A 13104-nucleotide genomic window follows, 5' to 3' on the forward strand; every position below is an offset into this window, starting at 1 on the left:
TTGTGTGTTTAATTAAACGTGACGAGCGGAACTTAACTCGTGTTGCTGGAATCTCGCAACAAGAAGCGACTTCTTCATTCAGATCTTATACAAACGTTATGAGGATACTTTGTCCCAGTAATACGTAATAAGGACGCGAGTGTGTTGTGACATTGAAGGACGGAGCGTCTGAAGACCAGATCTTTGCAAAAAGGTGTCTTATTAGTATGTGGGCTGTTATTAGGGCATCATAATGCAGTTTGAAAAACTCGGTGACCTGCTCCAGGAGGCATTTTTGGGAAATCTTGCTCATATCGTGCTGGATGTTCATAGTTATGATCAAAATATATTCAAATGTATCACAAATACATACAATAAACACAAGTATTGGAATTAATTTGGGGTTCCTACGACGACTCAAACACAGGGGAAAAGAAAAAAAGGTCTAGACCCAAAATTGGTCCCAGGGTGCTTAAAGGGCAAACACACGTGTGTTGACTGCGACTGAACGTTGTGGTTTCATCGGTTAAATATGCAACAATGTTGCAACATTGATATGTCTTTAATGCCTCGTAGTTCAGTCTGGTTTCCAGTTGACGGACAGGCTGTCGGGCTGCAGGCGGAGAGCTTCTTTCTGTTGTGAACACAGGGAAATATTGGAAAGAAAACCTGCATTTATGTGACATAAACCACGAGACGGAACTTCAGTCGCTGGAGACGAAGGAATCTCTTGTGAGACGAGTCGAGGGCTTGTGAAGCGGCTCGTCGGGTATTTTTTTGGAAGAGGAGCGGGAACACCGCGCCCTCCACAGATTCCTGCTCCGTCCGCCTGAACTTCCTGTTTGGTCACCAGAAGAAGAAGAAGACGACTTCCTGCCAGTTTTCTGACTCTAAAACCTGCTTTTGGCTCCAGGATCAGAAACGCTCGGCGAGGACTTTCTGCCAGATTTCTTCCCCAGGATGCATTTCATGTGGCGAGCCTCCCGCCGGCTCCGCTGGGTTCCCGTGACGAGCTTCCTGACGAGGCGTCGACATCTGAAGGAAACACTTCAGGTGTCGGCTTTATTTACGCAAATGTTCTCTAATGAAGAACAAATCTGGCAGAATTATCTTCTGGTCAAAAACAGAAACATAAACTTAGAGATAATCAACAGAAAGCCATAAATAGTTCTGTGTGTGTAGTCCCGCCTTCAAAGGAAAACACAAATCAAGGTTCACTTCCTGGATGGCTTCAGGGTCAACAGCGAACTTTCACTCAACTTTTGTGTTTTTCATTAGTTTCCATATATATATATATATATATATATATATACATATATATATATATATATATATATATATTATGTGAATCACATCATTTTATTATCAAAAGTGAAAATTCACTCATGAATGTATCGTTTGTACACGTTTGATGATCTGTGAATTCATTAAAAACAAAAATAAATATGATATTTCTTTATCTTTTCTTCAAATGTTTCCCCTGTATGTTTCATGTGTTTGTTTTGTTCTTCAATGCATTTTACAAACAGATAAATAACAGAAATAAAATTAACTGTTTGGTTTGTTTGGAACTAAAGTTTTTGTATATCAGATTTAGTTTAAAAGAGATTAATAAAGGTGTTTATTTTTATATAAAAATCAACACATTTAGGCTCTTAGCAACAGGTTTAAGGTTGTTTCCTTCAGCCCAACGACATTCAGCTGACTCACCTCACGAAGTTCCACCCATCAGGAGAAATCCTCTCTTGCTTCTCCTTAATTATTTTTAGGAAGATTTTAAATGACAAAGACTCGACCGTCTGAAAATAAACCTCCACGGATGATTTTTTTTTTTTTCATTCATTTTTGTTGTATTGGTAGTAGGCATCAATTAGACTTTTACAGATGTTTTTCAGACAATTGGCATTGCATGTGCAAATGTTTAGATGATGCTCATTTTAGTTACACCTTCATAGAACAAGGGGAGGAAAACATCAAAGAAAGCACAAAAAAGAAACAGAATGAAACGAAGAAATAAAAAAAAACAATGTATAACTAGGGAGTAATATATTCTCTAATGTACATTAATTGATTTATGAAAATAAGATCAGGTCGATAACCCATTTTTTCCAATATGTAAAAAAAAAAATCAAGCTAGTAGTAGACAGATGCCGTTATCTTCTCCGTGTTGTAAACGTCCATTGTAATGTCCATCCATGTATCCAGAGTGTGAAAACCGTTGTGTTTTTGTTTCCAACTGTATTTTCCTCCAGAGCTGAATGATTTGGACATGAATGAAAACACGAGGACAAACATTTCAATTACCAGGTGAATTAAAAACCTGTAAATAATCAGATTCACCGTGTGAGTGTGTCGCACTGCGAACACAAAGACGAGATTAAAAAGGTTGAGAGAGCGATGGCATGATCCCGTCAGACGAGCGCTGCAGCACAGAGGGAAATAATTAGTGCAGCCGAGTCTTAATAGGATTCAGAGATTGTTTGCAGCTCAGTTAATGCGTCTATTATTAGAGTCGCCTCACTGTGCTCCAGTAATAGGACGTAATAATGATCCTCACACTGTGCATGTAAACCACTTAGACAGGACATGATTACTGTCGCCTCACCGTGGAAACACACACGGCTGCTCTGAGTTATGGATTATGATAAACCCTTCAATATATATTAAAAACGAACGCTGGCAGAGACACAATATGAATTATTTGCTTCTTTGTTTCAAAGCCCGGGGACGATTCACAATGATTGTTTTTATTTTTCCGAGATTAAAACGTGATGGAAATGTCACGTTTTAAAATACAGGTCATGTTTCAGCAGAGAACAGATTGAGCACAAGACCCAAAACAAACATTATTCATGTTAAATATTGTAAGGGAACCTCCAAGGTTTCCTAAAATGTCATCAAGGACACCTCCTTATTATCTCCTTAAGGACGCTAGTGGTCTAGAACCTCCTTAAGGACCCCTGGATGTCCCCTAAAACCCCTTTATGACTCATGGAATGTCCTCAAGGACTCCTTGAACCCCCACAAGAATGTCCTCAATTAGTCCCAATTATATAGCCCTTTCCAGAGCCTTTGTCGATCCAATAGCCTTCTATACAACCCTTGAAATGTCCTCAAGGAACCCTTGAACTCCCTGAAGAACACCTAGAATGTCCTCGATTGCCCTTGAAACCTCATCCAATGTCCAAAAGGACTCTTTGATCCCCCTAAAGAACACAGATAGCTTGTTAAAATATTCAAGCTTGGCTGAAACCCCTGCATGGACCATTAGTGATGATACAATGTCCTATTTAACCAATATAATGTCCTCAAGGAATCATTGAAACCCCCTAAAGAACACCTAGAACGTCTGCAGTGACCCCTGGAATGTACTCAAAGACCCTTAAAACATCCTTAAGGATATCTGAAACCCTTGCATGGTGATCGTCTGACCACCAATAGAACTACAATGTCCTGAAGGGCCCCTTGAACGCCCTCAGGAACATGTAGGATGTCTTCAATAACCCTTGAAATCTCCTCGCGGACCCCTGTAACGTTCTAAAGGCCAACTAGAACCCTCTTTAGGACCCTTGGTGACGCTAGACCTTTCTGGAACCTCCTCAAGGACTCCTGTAATGTCCTAAAGGTCACATAGAATCCGCTAAAGGACCAATGGGGACGCTATCCCTTTTAAGGAACCCTGGAACGTCCTCAAGGACTCCTTCAACCCCCTTAAGAACACAGCAAACATACTCAAAGACCCTTAGAATCTCCAAGCTTGTCTGAAACCCACACAATGACTCATTGAACCCCCAAAAGAACACATCTAGAATGTTCTCGATGGCACCTGGAATGTCCTCAAAGATCCTAAAAATGTCCTCAAGGATATCTGGAACCTGAAGACACCTGTCCAAACAAGTCAAATACTTATACTCCTGTATTTTTCTTTAAAAGAAATACATTTCCATGTTTTTCTGTTCAGTGAAATGTTTACAGTTGAAGACTTCACACTGCAGAGCTGAAAAATCACATGCACGCGTTCAAATCCTCTCAGGACGGCTGCTGTTACACTGTGTGTGTGTGTGTGTGTGTGCGTGTGTGTGTGTGTGTGTGTGTGTGTGTGTGTGTGTGTGTGTGTGTGTGTTGACAGCACAGGACAGCTGACCTTTTATTCACACTCCAGTTTTCATTCTCTTCCTCTCCATCGCTGCAGTGAGGAGGTGGAGCGACCCTCCTCCTCTTCTTCCTCTTCCTCCTACTCTGAACCTTCACAGCAGGGTTAATGTAAGACCACATCCCCTGACACACACACACACACACACACACACACACACACACACACACACACACAAACACACACACACACTTCAGTTTGTTTTCAGCTTCGTTACAAACGTCTGCTGTTTTTTAAAATTATTCTTCAAACACTCTGAACTTTAATTCCTGGTGGACGTCCAAATGTGTCCGAAGATACAGAATATAAATCGGGTTTAAACAAAAGATCATGTTTATTTTTTTATATATCTGTTTTGAAGGAGTTTTCTAGCATAATGTGAGGGTGTAGTTTCCTTTTAATGCCATTTAATTTTAGTAATTGTTGAATGTTTCCTAACATCCAGAGTTATTAACCAGGGTTAAAGGTTCAATTCCCTGTGACCCCCCCCCCCCCCCCCCTCCGTCATCCCACCTCAAAAATCCACATATGCAGCACTGAGTCGACCCGTCATGTGACACCGGTTCTTGTGGTACCCCCCCATGTTCCTCAGGGATTCCCTGACCTTTCAGAGATTTCCGTCTGCAGTAACCTCTGACAGCATTTTGAGTTTTCTATCTTTTTATTTTTTTTAAACATTCAGTAAGAGGCGACTTTTTTCTTTTCCTTTTTTTGGTGTTTTGAAAATGTTGTTCTCATGAGTCTCCGAGGTGTAATCTGGAGTTAATGTCGAGCCGGCAGCAGTCGAAGAACAGGAAACCCTGCAGGGAAGATCAACAGGGTCCACGCAGAGAAAACATCGCTCTGCTTCTGCAGCTTGAGGTTCTTCTGTCAGTTAGTTTTGGATCGAAAGAGAAAGAACCCTAAACGGCTTCCTCAAGGACCCCTGGAGCTTATCCAGGGGACATTAGCACCCTCTCAAGGACTACTGGAAACTCCTCAGAAACCTCTTCAGCAGGACCGAAGAGGACCCTTGAAATCTCCTCTAGGATTCCTAAAAAAGCCTCAAGAGTCTAACTGACTTCTACAAACTCCGAGGGGTCTGAGAACCCTCTCAATGACCCCAAGAATATACACAGTCACTTCCCTAAAACCTCTATGAGGTTCCTGGAATGTCCTCAATGACTTCTTGAACCCTCGTAACGACACCTAGAAGGTTCCCCCACACACATGAAAACAAAACCCAAGACCACCTTTTCAAATGGGATCAATGGTGCGATACACATTGTCTAACTAATTGGACTTTGAGGTCAAGGGTGTTCGGCCCCGGATGAGAACGCCTCCTATAGGACGATGAGAACTTCCTCAAGAACCCCTAGAAACTCTCTTAGGACTCCTAGAGTGCACTGACAAAAACTAACTCAACCCAATGTGTCAAATACAGACGCTCGGTCATTGGTCAGGGCCTTTTAAATTCAAACTACGACGCCTTACGCTTCCCCCGTTTTGGATGAGTCATGGACATCTGTTGGTTTTGGCAATACACGACTAGCCGAGAGACAAACGGGTCACGTGACAAGCAACTTACGTGCTGAATGTCAGCGCATCACTTTTAGTCTCACACGGGACTCGAACAGCGGTCTCCTGGATGAAAGTCTTGTTTTGCTTGACTCCTCCTCCTCCTGTGTGGACCGTCTTCATCTTCATACCACGGCAGTCATTCATATTGGAGTTTGTTGAGAGACCCGTCGCTTAGTGGTGAAGCTGATCACGTGACTCACTAATAGTTCACTGATAAAAGCATTATTTACATGTCTAGGAGAAAAAAAGAGGGACAATTTGCTTAGAAATGCTTTTGAAATTTTCGATTTTGCAGCCAAACCAAATATTTTACAGGATATTCAACCTCTGTTTCTTTATAATACACACTAATAAAACTTTTTCCCTTACAGGTCTTGCAAAGGCCGTACAATCATCCATAAATATGAGACATGAGTATACAGATAGCTACGACCGCTCCTCATTGTGTAGGTTGGTTTATGGCTTCTTGCCAGTTGCACCTACAGCCTCTGTTCAAATCAGTGAGTTACCCTCGGTGTCTTATTGATTCTGCGTGGTTCACCTTGTTTGTGCGCCCTCTGGCGTTTCAGGGGAATAAGGAGTATAAACTCCTTCGTTCACGCTCCGAAATTCCCGCCGCAACAGGCGCCGAGCGCGAGTATAAACGGAGCCTAAGCGGTGCATCGGTGTCGGACCTCGAGGAGCACCGACCCGAGCCTCGGTGGGAGTGAGAGCGGGTTGAAAGAAAGAAATCTGTGTTTTGCAACTTGAACCTCTGCAAGGACACCTGGAACTTCCTGAACAAGCCTTAAAAACTCCTATAAGACCCCCGAACGCCCCTAAAGGCACTCAATAACCTCCCAGATCCGTCCCGAGGGCCCTGGGAAAACTCTCAAGGACGCCTAGCATTACCTCAGGGGGCGTGTCCACAGTACATGGCATTACACTCTGTCAGTAATATAATGTCAACATTATATTAAAAGGTTTTTTTTTAAGAATGTGCAGGTTTTGAGTGTCAGAAAACGTAAACGTGTCCGTCAATGTTTGTCTTGCCTTTGCTGGATATTGAAAATATTAGCTCAGTTGTTCTTAACAGGCAGAGAGAAACCACTCCGCGGTGCCTTCAGGGAACCTCAGACTCAGAAAAACACAATCAGACCGAAACGTGATTTATCCGATCAGACGCTGTATTTTAATTTTTTGGGGAAAACTAGAAACTTCTCAGACGTTGAAGCACAGAAGGGGGACGTCTTTCCCGGGGGACCGAACACCTCGGGGGTTCAACAACATCTATTATGTAAATGATCACGGCTGTTTTTCCTGTAAAGTGTCATTTTTTTGGGGGGGGAGGGAGGCTTTTAAAGTGAGCCGAACACTTTGTTTTCATTTGATGTTATTGTGTTCTTCATTTCTTCATCGCCTCAGACGATGATGCTACATATTCGTGTCCCCGGTGACAGCCGATATTAAAGCTACAGCGCCGACACGGTGATGAAACACAGGCGGGAAACCGACAACACGCTCACGGAGAAGCTGTTAACCTCCGTCAGCTGCTCAATACCTCCTTTTTTTTCCCATTTCAGCTGTGTGTGTGTGTGTGTGTGTGTGACTCCACTTCACCGAGAGCTGCTGTTCATCTCCAGGCGAGTGAAGACAAAAGGAGGGCAGCAAAGGTTTTTACTAATTATGTTTCAGAAAGCAAATTAAAGCTGAACAGGTTCATGTGATTACCATTACGGCAAAAATGGGTTTTTAATGACTGTTTTATTATAATTACGCTTTAGACCAGAAACACTCAAAATATTTATATGTTTTCAGACAAAGAGAAACAGCTGAAGATAATTTGAAGGAAGAACAAATTAGTATGTAATCTGAATATATATATATATATATATATATATATATATATATATATATATATATATATATATATATATATATATATATATATATATATATATATATTACATTTTAGAGGAATACATCGTTACTTTATTTTGACTGAACTATTCTTTGTTTGTTTGGATTTCTGTCTCCAGGCTGCAGACCAGTTGGAGGGTACTCTGCTGCATAGGACACACCTGGACCTGGACACACCTGGGCCTAGGACACACTTGGGTCTGGGACACATTTGGGTCTGGGACACACTTGGGTCTGGGACACACCTGGGCCTTAGAAACACCTGAGCCTGGGACACACCTTGACCTGGACACACTTATATACTGATGATAGTTTGATCAATAATGATACAAATCATGTATTAATTGATTATATTTAGTATAAATAATCTGAATCTGTTCAAGGTATTCAGATGGAAGTATAGAAGTAAAAAGAACAATATTATGAAGTAGAAATATAAAGTAGCAGAAAATGTACAAGTACCTAAACACTCGACGATAGAGCAGTACTTATGGGTACTTGTACTTCATATGAAGGGTTATTACTGGTCCTCACGGAGGTAAAATCTCTTTAAATATTTGTCTGTCAGAGTTTGACCTCCAGCTGCTGCTGGGGTCAAGACTCTCTTTTCACTTTTCATATTTCACTCCCATCCCTCTGAAATCACATCCAGATGTCGTCGTCGTCTTCCTGCGTCCAGTTTCCCACCGAGCGCTGCAACGTGACACCCTCCTGGAAAATATAATAAAACAAGAAGAAAAAAAAGAGCCCAGTGCAGCTATTTCCTTTCATAAATCCTGCGGCGCTGCGCTGTAGCTCTCAGAGTCCACTGGCGTTGTCTTAATGGCCGTAAATCCACGTGGACAGCGACCGGCGGGCTTTCATCGTCTACCTGACCCTCCTGCGGATTTATGTCCCAACACGCCGCTCATGCGTGCAATAACTCCTCCCATCCCTTCAGCAGGTGGATCGGGTTTCAGAGCCTGCGTGCGTGAGTGTGTGTGTCCGTCCGTCCACTGGTAAACACTGGTGTCACCTGTCGACACACCTTTCAGGATTTACTGCCCTGAGGCGAAGAGGGACGGCTCCTTGTGTGTCTCTTCAGTTTGGTAACTTTTGAGCTTCAGGATGACAGACACTGTTTTTAAATATATATACAAACGTTTTTTTTTATTTACTGTAAAATAACATAACTTATTTTGCCGAATTAGTTTTTGCAGCTTGTTCAATTTCTGCAAATTTAGAAGGTGGGTAATAATTTCAAGTCAGCCAATAATTCTGACTTTTTACTCAATCATCTCCAGAAGTTGTTATATTGATTCCATTATTCATATCGTCACACAATTGCCGTAAATATGGAACTATTTTGTCTGACAACAAAGTAAAGATTTATAAATACAAAGAACATCTGAAGAAGAATAGCAGCAGAAATTATTGGCGATTAGTAGGTCAAGATTACTTAAAAACAATGATTTGTTCTTTCATTTCAAAATGCATGAGCTAATGTTTACGTTACGCAATGGACATTCATTTCTGTCAGATATCAAGTTCTCCTAAAAATCGATGTCCATGCAACAAAATTGCATTGACCGTTACGTTTTGAGGGAAACGTATTTATATTTTGTTTGTTTTTTGACATTTCACAAATACGTTTCTAATCAAAGTCTACGTCGGATAAAGTAAGAAGCTAAAGAAAGATGCTAAAGAAAGAAGCTAAAGAAAGAAGCTTAAGAAAGACGCTAAAGAAAGAAGATAAAACAATAAGCTAAAGCAAGAAGCTAAATAAAGAAGCTAAAAAAGAGACTAAAGCAAGAAGCTAAAGCAAGAAGCTAAATAAAGAAGCTAAAGCAAGAAGCTTAGGAAAGACGCTAAAGAAAGAAGCTAAAACATTGAGCTAAAGAAAGAAGCTAAAGAAATGAGCTGAAGAAAGAAGCTAAAGAAAGAAGCTAAAGCAAGAAGCTAAATAAAGAAGCTAAAAAAAGAAGCTAAAGCAAGAAGCTAAAGAAAGATTCTAAAGAAAGAATCTAAAGCAAGAAGCTAAAGAAAGATGCTAAAGAAAGAATCTAAAGCAAGAAGCTAAAGAAAGTAGCTAAAGAAAGAAGCTAAAAAAGAAACTAAATAAAGATGCTAAAGCAAGAAGCTAAAGAAAGAAGCTAAAGAAAGAAGCTAAAGAAATACGCTAAAGAAAGAAGCTAAAGCAAGAAGCTAAAGAAAGAAGCTAAAGCAAGAAGCTAAAGCAAGAAGCTAAAGAAAGAAGCTAAAGAAAGATGCTAAAGCAAGAAGCTAAAAAAAGAAGCTAAAGCAAGTAGCTAAATAAAGAAGCTAAAGCAAGTAGCTAAAGCAAGAAGCTAAAGAAAGAAGCTAAAGCAAGAAGCTAAAGAAAGAATCTAAATCAAGAAGCTAAAGAAAGAAGCTAAAGCAAGAAGCTAAAGAAAGAAGCTAAAGAAAGAAGTTAAATAAAGAAGCTAAAGAAAGTAGCTAAAGCAAGAAGCTAAAGAAAGAAGCTAAAGCAAGAAGCTAAAGAAAGACGCTAAAGAAAGATGCTAAAGCAAGAAGCTAAAGAAAGAAGCTAAATAAAAAGCTAAAGCAAGACGCTAAAGAAAGAAGCTAAATAAAGAAGCTAAAGCAAGAAGCTAAAGCAAGAAGCTAAAGAAAGAAGCTAAAGCAAGAAGCTAAAGAAAAAAGCTAAAGCAAGATGCTAAAGCAAGAAGCTAAAGCAAGAAGCTAAAGCGAGAAGCTAAAGAAAGAAGCTAAAGCAAGAAGCTAAAGAAAGAAGCTAAAAAAAGACGCTAAAGAAAGAAGCTAAAGCAAGAAGCTAAAGAAAGACGCTAAAGAAAGAAGCTAAAGCATCAACTGGTGATCGAGACAGAAGACAAAAGGAGGCAAAGAGCCGCTCGGTTCCCGTCTTCTGTGTCGCTTTATTTCCTCTGCAGCCGCACATTAAAACACTTTCACAGGAACCAGTTAAGGAACCAGTTAAACCCTCCAACACCAGTTTGCGCTCCGACTCCCGGCCGAAGCTTCCCGTTCCTCCCTGCAGACTTCAAACGCACCTCCTTTCAGACAGCAGGAAGTGACATCATCGCAGGCCCAGCCCGGATTAAAAGCCTGAGCTGCTGCGCTTTAGCCCGACGAGCTAATTGTGCCTCTGGTGGTGTGTGTGGTTTTAAAAACACCACGTCTCCACCGATCCAAGACCTTTGGACCTGAAAAGAGGGCCGAGGATCGTTAGCCCTGATCCAGGAGGCAGTGGACCTGAACGGACCTGAACGCTGCTGAATACAGAGCAGCTATTCATGAGGACCTGGCACCCGGGGTCCTGGTCTCTGATACCAGGAACCACCGCTGGCTTTACCAGAGATGCTCCGGTCAATGCTAATATTGTTCCTCTCTTCAGGCTGAAATATGAAATGTAGACGACTGATGGTGCAACTATGAACATGTACTCAAGTACAACTACAAACTTGAGGTACTTGTAGTATTTTCCTTTAAAGCCACTTTGTACTTTTGTCCAATTTACTTTATGTCTCAGCTTCAGTTACTTTTACAATTTCAGATTTTTATACAAAACATAAAACACTGTTTTTCCCTGTAAACAAACATTTTGGTTTTCAGATGTAATGATGCTAATAATTGTAATTTATTAGTAATAGTATTAATATTGAAAAAAAACATTGTATTGGTAAAGTATTGTATTGGTAATTCTGACACCGACTATTTTCCTCTTTTTTTTTACAAATAAAACAATCAATCGATTAAAGGAGAAAATAATCAGCAGATTAAATTGATTATTAATTGTGTTATATATTTCATGTTCTTTCGAACAGTTTGATCGCAATAAAAGATCAATTAAAACATGTAGTGAGAGTTAAAAGTACAATACTTCTGTGAATTATTTTATAAAGCCGGTAGTCGAATAATAAATAATAACATGTAGTGAAGTTAAACACATTGAAGGAGGTCAGTATACCTGCAGAGAGCGGCAACAGCAGCTCACAATTCAGTTTTATCTACTCGTACATTTAGCACAAGAGAATAAACCAGATGTTCTTTCACATTAAAAGCCTGCCTGCAAGACTTTTAATGTGAAATGAATACCTGTTCTTTGCCGACTCCCTATAAAAAAACAATAAAAACGGACGTTCGCTGTTCCAGCTGTTTAAGCACTTAAATATTTTACTATTATTTCTTTATAATTCATATTTGGGTCGTCAGACTTTATATTTTCAACAGAGAGCCGCTGCTCACTGTTTACAGGTTTTAATTTGAGTCTAAAGCTTCAGTTTCTGTATTAAAAGGTAGAGCAGACCTGAGGCCGCTGAGCTCCTGCAGGTCAATCACACCGTCTGCATCCAGCGCAGGAACCACATCTTAAATCAAATAAAAGCCGAGTTCAACCATTTGTCACATTTGAACATAAAGCGACGAGTCACTTCCTTCCTGTTGCTGAAGATCCGAACCGGCGCCACGTGTTAGCGGTTAGCAGCGGCGAAGCAGCGAACAGTAAAAAGGTGTGAGTGACGGCCGGCTGCCGCGACCACCTGCAGTCCTAAATTGGGCAATTAGAGCGGAGAAGTGTTTTCTTAGCGGGTAATACTCTGTAATGAGTTCAGCAGTGCAGATCTGCCCCAGGCCCCACCTTCAGAGGGGGGGGGGGGGGGGGAGGGAGAGAGAGGGAGAGAGAAGGAGAGAGGGAGAGAGGGAGGAGGGATGGAGAGAGGGAGGAAAGAAGGGAGGGAGGGAGGGAAAAGGAGAGGGAGAGAGGGAGACAGAAAGAGAGAGAGATCAATTTACACGAGAGAGGGAGAGAGAGAGGAATCGACGAGAGAGGGAGAGAGAGAGAGAGAGAGGGAGACAGAGAGAGAGAGAGGGAGAGAGAGAGAGAGAGAGAGAAGGAGAGAGAAGGAGAGAGGGAGAGAGGGAGGAGGGATGGAGAGAGGGAGGAAAGAAGGGAGGGAGGGAAAAGGAGAGGGAGAGAGGGAGACAGAAAGAGAGAGAGATCAATTTACACGAGAGAGGGAGAGAGAGAGAGGAATCGACAGGAGAGAGAGAGAGAGAGAGAGAGAGAGAGAGAGAGAGAGGGAGAGAGAGAGAGAGAGAGAGACTCCAACACCAGGGCGGCGCTCGGTCTGTCACTCTGTTTAATCTGCAGCGGGAAACACACTCTTCCTCTTCCTCCTCCTCCTCCTCCTCTTCTTCTTCGCATGATTCATCGAGCGGATCCCCAAAGAAGCTGCAGCCAGGTCGAGTAAATCCCCCTCTCTTAATTAAGATTTCTCTCACCCCTCTCCCCCTCCTCTCTGCAGCAGCATCCTCGCTCTCAACCCGGCCGAAAAAACTTCTGCGGCTGACAAGAAATCAATGCGTCCGGGGCGCCGGGGCTCAGGTATTGGATTGCAGGTGGGCCCAGGAGGGGCCCAGGAGGAGCGCCGCCCAGCACCTCCTCCTCCAGCCCCCCACGGCTGTCCGCTACCGTTAGCCGGCCGCGTTGGCAGCCAGAGATGTGAAGTCTTTGGCTGCCGGATAAAAATGTC

The sequence above is a fragment of the Taurulus bubalis genome (assembly GCF_910589615.1).
Source record: "Taurulus bubalis genome assembly, chromosome: 13".
NCBI classification, from domain to species: domain Eukaryota; kingdom Metazoa; phylum Chordata; class Actinopteri; order Perciformes; family Cottidae; genus Taurulus; species Taurulus bubalis.